Source organism: Vanellus vanellus, assembly GCF_965231255.1.
Source record: "Vanellus vanellus genome assembly, chromosome: 1".
Lineage (NCBI taxonomy): Eukaryota > Metazoa > Chordata > Aves > Charadriiformes > Charadriidae > Vanellus > Vanellus vanellus.
The window spans coordinates 43126484-43142295 of NC_138905.1; positions in this window are offsets into that span (position 1 = coordinate 43126484).

The following is a 15812-nucleotide window of genomic DNA, read 5'->3' on the forward strand; positions in this document are numbered from 1 at the left end:
TGACTCCATTTATTGCATGAAATGCCTGTGCTCTCTTGTCCAACCTGTCCCGCTCCCAGCCCTGCTGGAACTACATGTGATGATGCTAAGTTATTTACCATGTCTCCTCAGGTAGCCTCCAAAGCTATTAGATTTTCCCTTTTGATAACATTTCCTACAGACTATAAAAAAATAAACATCAGAGATCCCCAAGGGAAGAGAGTAGCACTGCAGTTCTGGCGAGGTCTGACTGTACTCAAAGAAAGGAAATTCGCACTGTGACTAAGGGGCCACGCTGATGCGAAATAAAACACTCTTCAATGGTGAGTGCAATGAGATAGAAGAGAGTATGACATCCAAGAGGTAATCTTCTCATGCCTAATATTTAGTCAGTGTGTCAGAAACAGAGTAACTATGAGGGACAGACATAAATATGTTGATAAGTCCATTACCATAGGAACAATATTAAGGAGTACATTACTGCGGGACTTGGGAATAAAACCTTGTAATGAAGGAAAACAAAATCAAGAATGAAAACTTTCTCCACATACTTTATTTCCATGATAATGGCTATTTCTATCAATACATTTTATAAAGAGACTTGTAAGTATGCATATATATATTTTTTATCTATAACTACATACTTATATATAAATATAAATATACATATTCTATCTCCTCAGCAGATCTCTCCTTTTCTGTCTCTGTCTTTCCTGAAGGTATAGTTCAGCATTTTTTAAAGATAAAGCCTGCATCCAACCCTGCCACATTCCTCCTCGCTGTCCTGCACTCCTTCACCCGGTTACCCTGTGCATCCCTCTTATTGCCTGAGCAGTCCCACTCCCCCCTTCACCCTCCTCTGCCTCCTCCAGACACAGTCCCATCCTTCCCCACCTTCCTGCCTAACACTTGCTGTAAATTCCTCTTTCCGACTCAATTCCCCAAAATTTCAGATGTTGCCTTTTCTCACTGGCCTGGGGAGGAGCTCCCACCTAACCACTACGCCAGGTCCCTGCAGGCAGCTGGGCTTCTGCAGCCTGCCAGCTTTTTGCCTGCTTTCTGCCATTTCGAGCTCAGCAGCTTATAATTAGGACAGTTTATTCCTGAGAAACGGCATTCAAGTGTATTAACAGCTCCCGTTCATTTCACCTGCAGATCCAACAGCTCTGTGAGCAGGGAGGTGTGCCTCTGTTTTCTTCTGCTTCCTTGGCCATGGGAAAGCCCACAGGCTGTACACAAAACCAGTTCTCCTTTCACTTGTAAAACTGACCCAAAGCATGTTTATCACCTCAGAACAAAATGCTCAAGGTTTTAGTGATTCCATAATTGTATATAAAAGTTGTTTCCCATGTTTCAGGGAGCTGAGTAAATCATCAGCTTGTCTGACCTAGTTACTTTGAAAAGACTTGTCACATATCAGTGTCCTCAGGCCTTTTAACATCCACAGATTCCTTCCGCTCACCTGGGATTATCTTATCCTCATTTGATCTTGTAAGCATGGTCCCACATGTCTGTTTACAGCAGAGTCAATCTGCTTGCTCTGCTGGTAATTCTTGCTATTATGAAAGTTTATTCTAGATAAGGGGGTTTAGTCATATTCTGACATCATTTTTGTCCAACCTAGTTTTATCCAAATGCTGCTACTACTGATAGAGCTCCCTTAATTATGTTCTTGACAGAGCACAATTTAGCTAATTTTCCTATTATGAAAGATTGTTTTAAAGCTAGCATTAGAGCTTATCATTTACCAACCTTCGAGGTCAGCCACCTCACAGTTGTTCCTGTGGTGCCTTGGTTAACTTCTTACTGGCCAAGCCCCAGACTTGCCACTAGTAAAGGGAATTTTCAAGTGCACTCTATGCAATGTCAGCTAGTGAAAAATTAATTCATGAGTTACCCAGATTTGCCCTATCCTAGAAGGGCACATATGTTTAGCTGATTTCTTTATCAAAATATTAATTCATCTCGGATCTTGGTAGTGCTATGCGTTTATTCTACCATAAATTAAACAATGATGAATCAATGAAGTTTGCACAAATTAATAAAAACACAGCAGACAATACTGGAGTTTACCAGAGCTGTGATTTTTTTGAATCAGCTGTTTAAATCCAAAGTACAGATCTGAGAGACATGCAGTATGAGAAAGCTATGTTTTCCAAGCTCATTGGTTTCTTTATCAGTGTTCATATTTATAAATTATTTTACTTGTAGGAAGTTTTAAGTCTAGGAAGAATTACTTACAAAATCCTCATTTGGCTAGTGATTATAAGAAATAGATATTTGCATGTCCAATAAACAACATGATCTAAGCTAGCATTATTTTTCATTATTTTATGAAACCTGTAAATAGTTTCATCTTTGTTGACCTACGTCTTTATGTCGGTGATGCTTCTCAACATAGAAATCAATATTCAGTTCTCTGACTCTATTTGAAATCTATCCAGATTCTCTTTTTTATAAAGCGTTCATTTTTTAATACTATACCTCATGATATTTGATTCCTAAGATATAGGGACTGATACTGAAGAGTTCTCTGCTATCAAGATTTTAAAACTAAGAAATGAAGAAGATTCAAACTTTTTATTTAAAGAATTTACTTTGTTCTAAGTCATGGCCGAGGGAGATGTGTGTGCTTCAACACAGGTGCTCAAAGGTATTAGGCTTTTGCAGTATCCCAGATGTTTCCCACACTGAAGAATTCTCGGTCCCAGCTTAAGCACTAAAGCATCTCATATTATTCACAAAAAAGGTTGCAGAGGGACATTGAGCGTCACCACCACATCATCGCTTAGCTGAGCTCTATCGCATATCCCAATAGGATTTGTAGCGATACGAGGTCAATATCACTGATTACTTCTACCCTACCCAGATTACTTCTGAGCAGGGCGGCATGGTTGTGCAGACGTGCAAGGAGAGCACCACGCTTTGCCACGGTCCAGCCTTCATCCCTAGGGACCACTGTGACCCAGTTCTCAGGCTCTGGGCGGGTGGGGGAGGTGGGCATGGCCCACTATTGGGGATGCTGAGCAATTGCTCCTCACTGCTGATGTAGTTCCCCTTCTCTGGAGGTGATGGTTGGAAAGATCCTGCCTGGGAATAGCACAGAGCCTTTTACCTACCCTCTCTGGTTCAGTCGTCTGGCAAAGGGGTGAGGAGGAGGCAGTGTGCTGGGCATTGACCACACGCCTGCTGTGATGCCCACAAGTGTTCAGTCCCTTCCCCTTGCTGTGAGTTCAGGTTGCTTCTCCCAGTATAACAGTGCCATGAGGAGAGGCTGAAAGTCAGCCATCCGCTGTATCCAACAGCCTCCTGACAGCCGGGGCTGTCCCCCCCAGCATGGGAGGCTGCAGCTTGAACCCCTGATGCAGCCCAAGGACTTGAACCTGCTTTTCATGTGGCCAAGGCCAATGCTGGAAACAACAAGTCGGGAGATGGAGACATGCAAGCCTTGTCATGCCTGGTGTGCCCTGAACGTGCCTCAGTAGGGCCGAGGGGCAGACTGATATCTGTTTTCCAGGGTCCCACTTCCCTGTGGGCTTTGCTTTAAGAGCTCCGAGCAGAAATGGAGGCATCTGTGGAGCTGCCCACTGTTGAAAGTATGGATGCTGGTGGGATTTTAAGACCGAGCAGTGGGTTTTGACTCAGAGGCTCTTGGACCCCTCTCTAGCTAGCAAAGCTCTCTGGACCCAGTGTGTTCCTGGTCCCTTAGGGAGATGGATCTGGACTCCTGCAGAGAGCTCCCATCTGTTCCCAAGGTCTTTCACGCAATGCTTCAGCCTGATGTGAGGTGTATCTAAATCATCATAAAGATGAAAGAAACACACGGTTTGCATCTAATCCTAAATACACTTAGTGAGGTAAAGCACAGTGTAGGCTGCCAGTACTGATGTTATCAGGTGACAGCACTGTAAAAACCCAGCAAAACATTGAAGTTATTATATTCAAGTTCTGAGGTTTTGAATGGAGGTTTCTGAAAAGCCTAGCAAAACACGAGCTCTATTTCAGGTGCCAGCTCAGCAGAATACTAATACCTGGACTAGTAATGATGTCACTTCCCTGGCAGGAGGCATAATTTAGGTTGAAAGTATTGATTTCTTTAATAAAGCTCGATTTATTCACCCTATACTCACAAGGCCAGATTATCCCCCACATTGTGCCATGGAAAACCCTGCAGGCAAGAGCTTCGGTGATCTCAGCCATGTACAAGCTCTGTCACTGACTGACAGGATTTCATTAGCACGGGACAAAATTTGAGGACCCACACAGCTTGTTCCAATAATACCATTACTGAATTTTGAGGAGGGCAGGGAAATGTGTTTAATATTAGATAGCAGGCACAGAGCGGGTAGCAAGGTGAAATGGTCTGACCCCGCTGTTTTCAGAAAGCTTCCCAGCTCCATCAGGCTGCTAAGGGAGTTGCTGGGAAGATGTTACCCAGATAGCAGATGGCAGCCTCGCTAAATCCATAACATGAAAAAGCAGTGGTTGGGCTGAAAAAAGATCCCATGTGATTTCTTTTTTCCCCCCATCAGCCCCTTTCCCAGTAATGGGTAGGACACTAAACCCTTCTCCACCACTCCGGCACAGCTGCGTGTAGCTTCTTGTCCTGATAAAAGGAGGAAGCTCAAAAGTGACCCATGCCGGGACAGGATGGTGATCATGCTGTTCCCTGCCTGCCTGCCAAAGAGGACCGCTTCAGGCTCCATCACATCACCTGCGAGCAACCTTCAGCAGAGCCACTGTCAGTCTTGGGCCAGAGCTCCCTGCTAGCTGTTGTGAGAAAGAAGAGGGTGGATGGTTTCCAAGTTGCATCGTGTTGCCATTGCATGACATTTACTGCATCCTTACATCAAAGGACAAGCATTTTGGAATCCACAGAAATAGCTAGAGAGTGGTCAGCAGTGAAGCCGGCAACGTGCCGATGCCTGCTGGAAACCATTGCTACAAAACATGTCTTTGGTGTCTCTCCCCCTGGCAGTACAACATACTAAGATGCAATGATGCCTCACCTTTTCCAGGCTAGGAACATCAGATCTAGGGAGAGGGAGTGGAAGTTTTGGCAGGAAACCTACCCAGCCTCAAGGGGAATATGCTATTGAGTGTGGTCAGGCTGTAGCTTTTAGCACGTCTCCTTGCAGCCAGCAATGTTTTAATTACCCTGACTGTCTGCATATTGTTCCTGTTCTCATCTGAACAAAAAATGAGCATTAGAATCCTACTTTGCAACTGGCTGTAATGCCAATGGCAAACACATGTCACTGCAGAGTGTATGAGCATGCTATGAAATCTCTTTTTTCCCAGCAGTATCATAGAATCATAGAATGGTTTAGGTTGGAAGAGACCTTGAAGATCATCTAGTTCCAACCCCCTTGCCATGGGCAGGGACACCTCCCACTAGACCAGGTTGCTCAAAGCCCCATCCAGCCTGGCCTTGAACACCTCCAGGGATGGGGCATCCACAACTTCCCTGGGCAACCTGTTCCAGTGCCTCACCACCTTCAGACTGAAAAATGTCTTCCTAACATCTAATCTAAATCTCCCCTCTTCCAGTTTGAAGCCATTACCCCTTGCCCTATTGCTACATGCCCTTGCAAAAAATCCCTCTCCAGCTTTCTTGTAGGCGCCCTCCAGATACTGGAAGGCTGCAACAAGGTCTCCCCGGAGCCTTCTCTTCTTGAGGCTGAACAACCCTAACTCTCTCAGCTTGTCCTCATAGGAGAGGTGCTTCACCCCTCTGATCATCTTCATGGCCCTCCTCTGGACCTGTTCCAACAGGTCCATGTCCTTCTTGTGCTGAGGACTCCAGAGCTGGATGCAGTACTCCAGGTGGGTTCTCACGAGAGCGGGGTAGAGGGGTAGGTGGAAAAGGAAAGGATAAGTATACCTCATCCGCTGCTGAGTCTTCTCATGGGAGAAAGACAGCGCTCTCCATAAACATGATTGTGCTTCACTAACAGCCTATTGAAGGGGAATGGGTGGAACTGGGCACCACTGTAGTCATGATTCTAAGACTGGATGTGGCAGCAGCAACAAGGGCCAGCCATAAGCTACAGCCCACCTCTGTTTCCTTTGCCTGGAAACTAAGCATTTACAGCAGGCTTTGCCCAACAAGCAAAGGTGTGCTGGCTGCAGGCAGCTTACCAGGGGAGATCTGTGGCTGAGAGCTCTTACCACTCTGCAGAACTCCTGGTTTGGTGCGTAGCAGTTGTCAATCTGATCCCCTTCAATGAGCCAGTGGCACCACTGCATTTGTGTGGTGGCTTTCTCCAGTGAATACTGGCTACAGGTGAGGCAGCATTAGCTCCTGCCACCAAAGTGAGTTTCCATTAGCTCTGGAAGGACCTGTTCCTGTCTCCAACATTTCCCTGGTGTGCAGGATTCATGGCAGCAGCTGTGTGGTACAACAGTAACACCTCATATCTTCATTTTCCTACGTGTTTTAGGGAGAACTGAAGCTGAGCTGTTCACCTCAGTACCATCTGAGGAGGAAAGAATACCTCATGAATGAAATCACCTAATGCTGATTATTAATTAATACAGTTATCATCACTGGTTGTAGTATTTTAATTATCTCTATCACTAAATAATTATTTGAACAAGTAAAAATAGGTAATAACTGTACCATGGAAACGCTGATTATGCGCAGGGGTTTCAGCAAGCGGAGGATGTCAATGCCGAGTGCTTGGAGATGGTTCTGTGATTGTATCAACATAAAGGCCATCGTAGTGCACATTGAGCAACTGATGTGAGTTGCTGAGCAGAAACTGCTCATCCGGGATGATGCCTTCCACCATCAGCATCAGCCAGCACTGGCACTGGTGCTGCCCTGGTCCCTTGGCCCCACCACACTTTCCTACTCCCATCCTCATCCATGCTCCGGTCCACTCCTGGGCCACAGCATTCATCAGGGTGCACAATGGTTCCCAGTTAAAACTAACTGTGCAAAAGTCATTTCTAGTGGCAATGCTGCCTTTGGCTGACCATATAACTACATCATCAGCAACAAATCACTGTAAGGCACTCTGCTCTTCTGTGGTTTCTTTGGACAACAATTTATGACCTCCTTCCACACACAGCGAGTGAAAACAAGCTGCGCTTAAGATCACGTTGACTAGCTATTGCACATCGCGCAGTCTTGGCAGTGATCCCTTTTTCTTGGCACAAATACAGAAGCACTAGGAGGCTATAGGGTGTCAGAACCTCTTCTGTGTGGTGCCGATGGCCAGCTTTCAGCGCTCGGCTTATTCTTTATCTTCAATGCTGCATTCAAATTATGATGGCCGTGGTCATGTAGTGCACACACTGTAACAGTGCACACACCATCCTGCTAAGATGGAGGAGCACCTGTAAAATACAGATCTCTTTTGCAGAGAAAGATAAGTGTAAAAAAAAAAAGCAAGGCGAGAGCCAAAAGGATTCCTACACATATTTTATCACTTGGAAAGGAAGATCCAGCTTTAACAAAAGTGAAATTCCGTGGTGAGGAAAAAGCACAAACAAGTAACAATATTTTCCTTAATTGGATTACAAATGTCACCTTTGGAATACATTTAAAAATCAATTATTCTTTTCTCTTTGTTGTGCTGTCAGTTTGTTTTTTACACTTCATTGAACAAGGCAATGAAAGGAGGCTGTTGTCCTTCTTATTGATTCTGCTTTGTGTTCAAAATCAGTTTATCTTTCTAGATGTCGGGCAACAGTAAACTCTCTTTTCTTTTCTAGCACAGATGAGATTGCTATCTGCAGCAACTTTAAAACTGGGCAAATTGCCATTGTCTACCAGAGGGTCGTTTCTGGTCTTCCTTGGGATGTAGGTTCTTCCATAATTAAAAGATACATTGCACCATAAAAAGAGGTAGCATGTATGAAGGTCAGAAAGACAGCCTGCTTATACCAAACGTTACAATAGGCGAAGACATACGAACAGAGGTGAAAGGGGAGGTGGTTGAGATTTATTGTCTAAAAGGTAGGGATTGAACATGGATTTTAAAAAAAGTGTTCTGGAGGTTGATTTGTAGGCATGAATGGAGAGATGTGGCAGGCAGAAAAGAAAACATGAAGCCCAGAGCAAGAAAAGGAAGCAAAAAGAGCAAAAAGGGTAAATGTATAAATATGTAAATAGGGGAAAAAAGATGAGTGATAATACAAGAAACTGGAACAGAGATAAGTAGCAAGATAATATGCGAGGTCCCAGTGGAAAAAGTCTCTGGATGAGGACAAAGAACCAACATTTAATGCTGTTTGAGATATGAAGACTGAACAAGGAAGACAGTCATCAGCTTGAGAGAATTTTTAGTATTAGGTTGAAAAAAAATTATTTTAGAATTCAGAAGCTTAATAGCTCCAAACTGGCTACTAGATGCAGAAATATGTGTATTTTCTGTATTCCTTGCAAGTTATGGTACTGCTTCTACAGTAAGATTTATCTTTGATTTTTTTTATCCTAAGATTTTTTTTCCCGTAGCAGTCCAGATGTTCAAAAGCTTTAATAAACAATAGATTAAATGAAATTTTAGGAGTTAATGGTGGTCAAAAGGATTATTCCCCTAACTCAAAATAATTTGGGGTTTTTTTTGACTGAATTTCAAGTCAGAAATTTATATAGCCATCTATATCTGTATATATATATATGTATATGTAAGTACACACATTGCCATAGCGATGTCTGTGTCATGTTTGATCCTTGGTTACACACTTTATTGTTTACTCTCTATTATTTCTTCTGCACATTTGAGCTCAGTGCGAGTACACACCATCAGTTGAATATAAACCACCTAAAACTTTCCACTCTCGATTGGAAACCCATCAATTAGCCTGTTGTAACCTGCAGTTTAACATTACACTTTATGTGCACGTAACAGCCTCAGTGACGTGGTTTGGAGAGGGGGGGAAGAGCAGAAAGGTCTTTTGTAGTTTCTCTCTCTTGGAGGCTGATGTATGTTGTGCTGGAGCAGCTCTGGCCGACAGCCATTGTGCTGGTGGGGCTCTGGTGGTGTTTACAAAACCCTCCTAAGAGTAGGGTGACAACACCTGAGGCCAGATCAAGAACCTACAAGTGATAGCTAAAAGAGGCCCGTGGAGTTCAGTAAGGTCTGGATAAGCTTTCACTCCTTTCCCGTGGCCGTCTTCCCCCACCTGTGAAGTGAGGACAACAGCAGCCGGTGGTGGGGTAGCTGAGCGGGGGCAATGAGTTTTACCTGCTTAGTGCCATATCACAATCACAGCAGGTTGCAACTATAATCCTCACACTAATTAAAGGTCAACCTACTGGTCTGAGGATGAAATGCTAGGCGTTACTGTTATGGTGCTGGTCGTTCAGCAAGCAGCCTTCTAGCTCTCTGTCCTTCACTATACGTGGTTTCAGCCTTGTTCCTGCAGTGAGCCACAACATCAGTATTTCCAGCAGCAAATTCTCAGCACAGCTGGGGCCAAACCCCACGGAACCAGCAATGGAGCAAAAATGCACCAAGCACTGAAAAATTTCAGCAGGTATTGCAGCATTAAAAAGCCTTCCTATTCATTTTGCATTCCAAAATCTAACCTTTGTGTTTGCTTTCCAACAGAAATAAAGGTGTTTTGTTTCCAGCTTGTGGCTATTTGGTGGGAATTAAGCCTTTTAAAGGCTCCTTGGCATTGTCTGCGTTCTTCTAAAACCAGATTTTAATGTCCTAAGAATAATTACATGGGCCTGAAATTCTCAACTAAAATTTGTTTTGATTTATTTGCAAGTAATTGTTGTCATGCAACCAGATACTGTTTTCAATTCAGTGTTATGTTCCCAGCAAAAAGGTTAACAGAAATCAAAAGTAATTAGCTCTTCTGAAAAAGCAGTCATTTTATGCAAAACAGAAGAGGAAATATTTTTTTTATTGCAAAAGACATCAGGTAAAATGAAACTGCTTTGCAGGTTAGTATGATTTTTACTGTCTGATGGTACTTTCTATGGTCCTCTCTAAAAATCAGAGAAGGGAATGCGGTGATTCCATTGCCTGTGGTGCATTTGGAGTCTGGTACTAAAACCAACAGGGAAATCAGCTGAGAGATGAAGATTTAACCATTGGGTGACATGATTGCTAGTAATTATATGTTCAGGATAATGAACACGCGTAGTTTCCATCAGCCTGTGGCAGTTTTGCATTCAGGGAGGACTTGTGAATTCAGGCCACACAGCAGAAGACCTCTCATGCACAAACTGCCTCCTCTCTTACCACACTCGGGTTGCTCTTACTCATTTAGTATCTCGGGAAAATGTTCTCAAAGTGCTGGTGTGCTTCAGGAGTACAGCTCTCATGTGGAGGGATGACAAGCAGGCCGATTAGACACTAAATCAGTTTGTGGTCATGGAGATTAGACACTAAATCCCATTAACTTCAGGACACCTGGGCACCTCGGAGGCTTGGAGGTGTCAGAGATTTCTACCAGTTTCTTTCCTTGCTTCCAACCCACCGGTTCCCAGCCGGGCAAGAAGTGCAAGGCTGGCGAGGCACTCAGCCAGACATTTTCTAGCCTCTTTGCCCACGTTTCATCCCTTGTGCTTGTAGCTCAGTGGTGGGATTGTATGTGCTCAAGCAAACTCTCTGCCGGCTCAGTGAGGCTTTTGCCACAACCGTCCGCAGAGCGTGGAGACCCTGCACTTGTGTGTGGATGCCTGTGGGGGCTCAGCACACCATTAGGGCCCTGTTGTTTGAAACGAGCTTTTATAATTGGGGAAACAATGGGTTTCCAGTGAGTGAAGACTGTTGGCAGCTTGGCTGCCATTAGGGAACCGCTCTTATCACTCTGGACTTGTACAACCAACCAAAGTCCTTCTCAAATGAGGAAAAGCCAGTGGTGCTTGGAGTTGTTTATTTTAGCTACTGTAACTTCATACCATATTCAAATCTGTGTAAACGTAATCCTTTCCTGGTGTTTTCTCCACTAATCCCCTCAGTAATGTGTATGGGAGTAGTTTCTTCTTCTGTAGCTTGCTTATACAAACACTTCCTGATACTCATTTTGCTTTCATTGCCTCTCCGCTCCTCCTGCTCTCACTGTATGGAAAATGCAGGACATACCTTGTTGCTTAATCCTTTGTTGTCCCCTCTGCCTGGCAGTCTTTTCGCTACCTCCACCCCAAAGCTTTCATCTGGCTTATTTTTACTCCTCCTTGCCTGAGAGCAGCCCACAAGTCAGTACAGAATGCACAAATAAGTGCAGACACATGCACATACATATACATACATATATACGAACATATTATTTTCACGTGGACAATGTGGTTTATATCATCTCACATCTATTGCCCTAACCTTTTCAAATAATTCACATCAAGTTTCGGTGTTATTTTAGTTTGTCTTAGCAGCACGTTTGCAGTTGAATTTATATAGTATTTTACGGTTTGATTCTTTTTTCCCTAGTTCTTTGGGGAAGAAATGTTGGGAAAATAAATAAATATGAAAGAAAATTATGGTGCAATATACCACTCTAATGTTAGAATTTCACTGTGTTATAAATAATTCAATGCATAGATGAGGAACACACTTTTGATTTACTACTGTCTGTCTGAGTTAGTCATATATGGTAAATTGCTGTAAAGGGTTCATATTTGACCGAAGGTGTCTGTTATTGTTGGCATTAAGTGATCTGCTTTCCAGAACTGCTAGGCTACTCGTGGCACTGGACCAATTTGTTATTTTGGGAGTAAAGTCTTTGTTTAGCCTTCTGGCACTCAGCGTAGCTCTTGAAAATGGTTTTCTTTGTTTCGCTTTAGGTTTTCTGTTGCTCTTAAATCTGCTCCGTTCTATGGGGTTTTGTCACAGGAGACAAGGGGCCAGAGTATTAGGTATACTCATTCTTGGATGTCTTCCCAGAAGGCTTAATTTCAGGTGGGTGGGAGGGGGGCATGTGCAGATAATGTACAATATTGTACTTGTACGTTGCAGTGTCAGCACTCCTGTGTTGGTCTAAGACCAGCAGCTGTCACTGTTGCTGATGTTCACTAGATGTCAGATAGGAATTTTATATTATGCCACAGCACCTGGAGAAGTTGAATCATATTTTTTTTCTACGTGTGTTACCTCATTGTGTACAACCTGGAGTCAAATCCAGTAGAGGACTTGGACAGTTAAAGGAGAAACATGTTTATACGTGATTGCAAAGCTTCCTTGGTTCCTGATTTTAATGTTGCTGGACCTGCATGTTTACGCAGACCCAGCTCTACCCCAGCCCTGGCATGGATGTCACCTCGGGGCGTGGAGGATGCCCAAGGCCAACTGGGATCCTAAGGAAAATGTTCCTGCCCCACAGCCATTGCTGTGCTTAGTACAAAGGCAGGATTGTTCTCGAAGAAAGGCCATTGCCAGCTTCCCTGAAGGCAACTTGTGGTGCTATTGTGTGTGATAACCTTGCAATTAGAGCAGTCCATGAGAGTCTGGGAAACCCAGATTTAGTTCTCTTTTCAGGCGGAGAGGATGCCAGCGTTCGGGGAGGGCTGTCTCCCTTGCCAGTCTCCAAACTGCCCTGCGAGAGTGGGGCTGCAGCTGCAGGGGCAGAAGAGGGGGAGGGCCCACGCTGTGAGGGTGAGGGGTTGTCCACCCAGCTCTTCCTTGTGCCCAGGGCTGCTTTAGTTCCTCACCTGGGGACTGCTCCCTGTAAGAGCACCCTAGCAGTTTCCCAGGCGAACAGGGACCCCAGGGCTTCCCCATGAGAGGTGTCTGGCCCTGGGACAGTGCAATCACACAGTTCCTCCCTGCTCCTCCATCAGGTCTCGGTGAACTTGCTCTACAGGACCAGGAGTGCCCCAGCCTGGGCTGGCCCATTTCCTTGGGTACCAACCAGAGAATTAGGACTTTGTGCCCTAGTGGTCCTGAGCAAGGGCTGTGACCCATTACTGTCTCTGCTGTTACCCATCCCACTCTTCCAGATGTGGTTTGAAGGAAAAGCAGGCACCCTGCTCCATTATCGCAAGCCGTGTGTTGGGTGCAGGGAAGGGAGGTGCCTGAGGCCAGCCCACAGCCAGGGTCCCAAAGGGCTCGGCTGAAGACCGCCTTTTGCCTCCTGGTTTCTACCTCTCTGTAGTAACCTGCTGAGTGCATGAGCTGAGCATGGCTCTGCCTGCTCTGTGGTTACTGAGGCACTTGTGTGCATCGTGCACACAGCCTAACTGCTGAGCTGTAGGGGTCCGAGCATCCTCGCCCATCCCAGGTTTGTGGGCTTGATCCCAGCTGAGGCTCTCATCCTTTTCGGCAGCTGGGACAGGCCCCTGTGCAGCTCAGGAGGTCAGTGGGCTCCGTTGATTTACAGGCTGGAGCAGTTCTCTGGATTCGGGCTCTGTACTTACAGTATTTTTATTGAAGAGGTTCTCAAGAATGTTTTTTGTTTGGTCAGGGCTGAAGTAAGCTCCCTGGTGAAATGCACACTTAAGGACATACCTTAAGTCCCAAAAGCTTGAATGAATCTTAAGTAGGTTCCCCTTAGTAGCTTTGCAGAGCAGGGTTGTGACCTCAGGACCTGATTTCGCTGTCCCTGCTCAGGCATGGGAGTCGATGGGGTGAACAGGCTGGTATTGCCACACCGTAGCTCAGGTCTTGGAGCAGAGTAGGGATTTCAGGCTTTGATTCTCTGTGGAAGACATCATCACCTGGTTGGATGTATAGCACAGAAATGACACTGTGCTGCCTTTCTGTACTCTCCTGTCATGGCATGTTTTCTAGATGGTTCAGCGTAGATAGTAGACTTAGAATTATGCATTTGAGGCTCATAAAATATCTTGCAATGCTCAGCCATTTGAACTGAAGCACTTCCATATTTTCTCAAAGTATTTTTTAAAAGAGCAATCAATGAAAATGTCTCCAGGAATCCAGTTTTCCAGGAGATGGCTCCTCATTCATCATGAGTACCAAGTTATGCTGCAAAAGGCCCAACTCAGCAAACACAAACCCACAAATTTACCTTAAGTCCCAAGGGAGCCTTGCTGAGCACAGTTCTGGCTTGCGTTAGCATGTGTTTGAAGAGTCTGAACACAGAGACCTGATGCTGGAAATATTTATGACAGTTTGACAGCATTTGTTTGGAAACGTGCCTCCAGCAGCACGTGGATCCCACCCCAGCCCTCAGGCGAGCAGCAAGTGGGTGTTGCTGGTGCCCTGTGCTCTGATAACAAAAGTTTCAATGATATTTAGAGGGATGAGAAAGAGAGAGTTCCAAATTTCTGCTGTGGATGAAATTATGTTTCAGCAGAAGGTAAATTTTTATCCTACGTGTGTCCAGTCTGTACAATTTGGGTGGCTAAATATCAGTGTTGTTTAAAATGTGGGGCTGCACTATGTGGTCCTTTATCAGTGGTTGCTTGAGGCTTGGGCATCTGGGTCTCCTGACAACTCAGCTGAAGGAGCTGATGTGGATAGTGCCATGGCACTGGTACCTGCAGTACCCCCGCGTCCCTGTTCACCTGACGTATGGGCTCCTGACTGCCCACCAGAACTTCTGGGGGACCTGAGAGGGAGGACGCACTCCACCATCCTCGTATATAACTCCTTGATCCTGGAGTCAAGACTTTGTAAATCTCAGAGATGTCATTTGGTTTGTTTATAATCCAGGTGCAGTGACAGGACAGGGAGCGGTGGCTGGGAAGAAGGGAGGCCGTGCAAAGAGTGTGGCAGTTAGCTCCTGGGGGCAGGCTGGTGAGCAGCACATGGATGAGGGCTTGAAAGGTACATGTGTATGCTATTCCTGGCCAGACCCCGAAGTCCTCACGCTAGTATTTGCTCAAATGGGCTATTAACATCAGAAGGTTTGTCTGTACGAGGTGAGATATATACAGAATGAGAGCAGCAGTATTTGATGTGCCATGGTGAGGGAGGGAGCTATAAAGCTTTATAAAACAATGTGTTTTAAAAAATAATTTGGAGGGCAAAAGGGGGGTGAGAAGTTGGATAGGAAGGCAGGTCTCTTGCTCTATAGCTAGAACAGGTTTTGACACAGAAGAGCATTGTGGGTACCAGAAGGCTCAGCTTCTTTTTGGTTCAGTGTTTTGGCCAGCTCATCGCTTTGCTTGGTTTTGGCTGAGTGGCTGTAGTGGCTTGTTTCCATGGTCATTGTTGGGTCATCAGTTCTGCTCAATTCTTTGGCATTTTCAAAGAGCCCAATTAAGGCCATTTCCTTGAACTTCATCATTAGGGACAGCGCTCGGTTTGTGCACTCCGGTTACACGCCAAATCTGGTGCAGCCGTCCCACATTCGGGGGACTTGTGTATACCTTTCATTTGTGCAATTGGAATTTTTCCTGTCTGTAGAAGAAAACTTTTCTATCTGACTTGAATTTCCTCAGGCCTAGAGAGATACCCAAGAGGAAACTGGAACCCGTGTTTCTTTTATCTTAAATAGATCTTTATAAAATTCTGCCATAAAGGGGGCTTTGAATTACTGGGAGCAGGGGCAAATGGCATCCCACCGGGAGCACTCTGTACTGCACGGGAACATTCAGTAATAGGATTCGGGTCTTAATTTGAAGCCTAGCTAAAAGAAAGGTGTCAAAATATTGATCTTTCCAAATTGTGTGCAGCAAGTGTTATAGCTGGCTGCTGAGATTTTACTTCAGTCTGCATCAGGATTGCTGATACAAGTCATTAATATAAATATTACTAAAAGGTTCATTTTTCTCCCTTAGTGTGGCCGCTAGTGCTCTGGAGTTTTCAGTTTCATATTTTTTTCCTGAATATAACTTACAAAAAATACAGACTAAATGGGTTGCCTTTTTTTGGCTATATATATATGTATATTTGTGGTGTGGTCAGTGATGCTTATTGAACAAAGCTACAGCCTGGGTCAAAGTCATGCCAAATTGCAAGTGTACA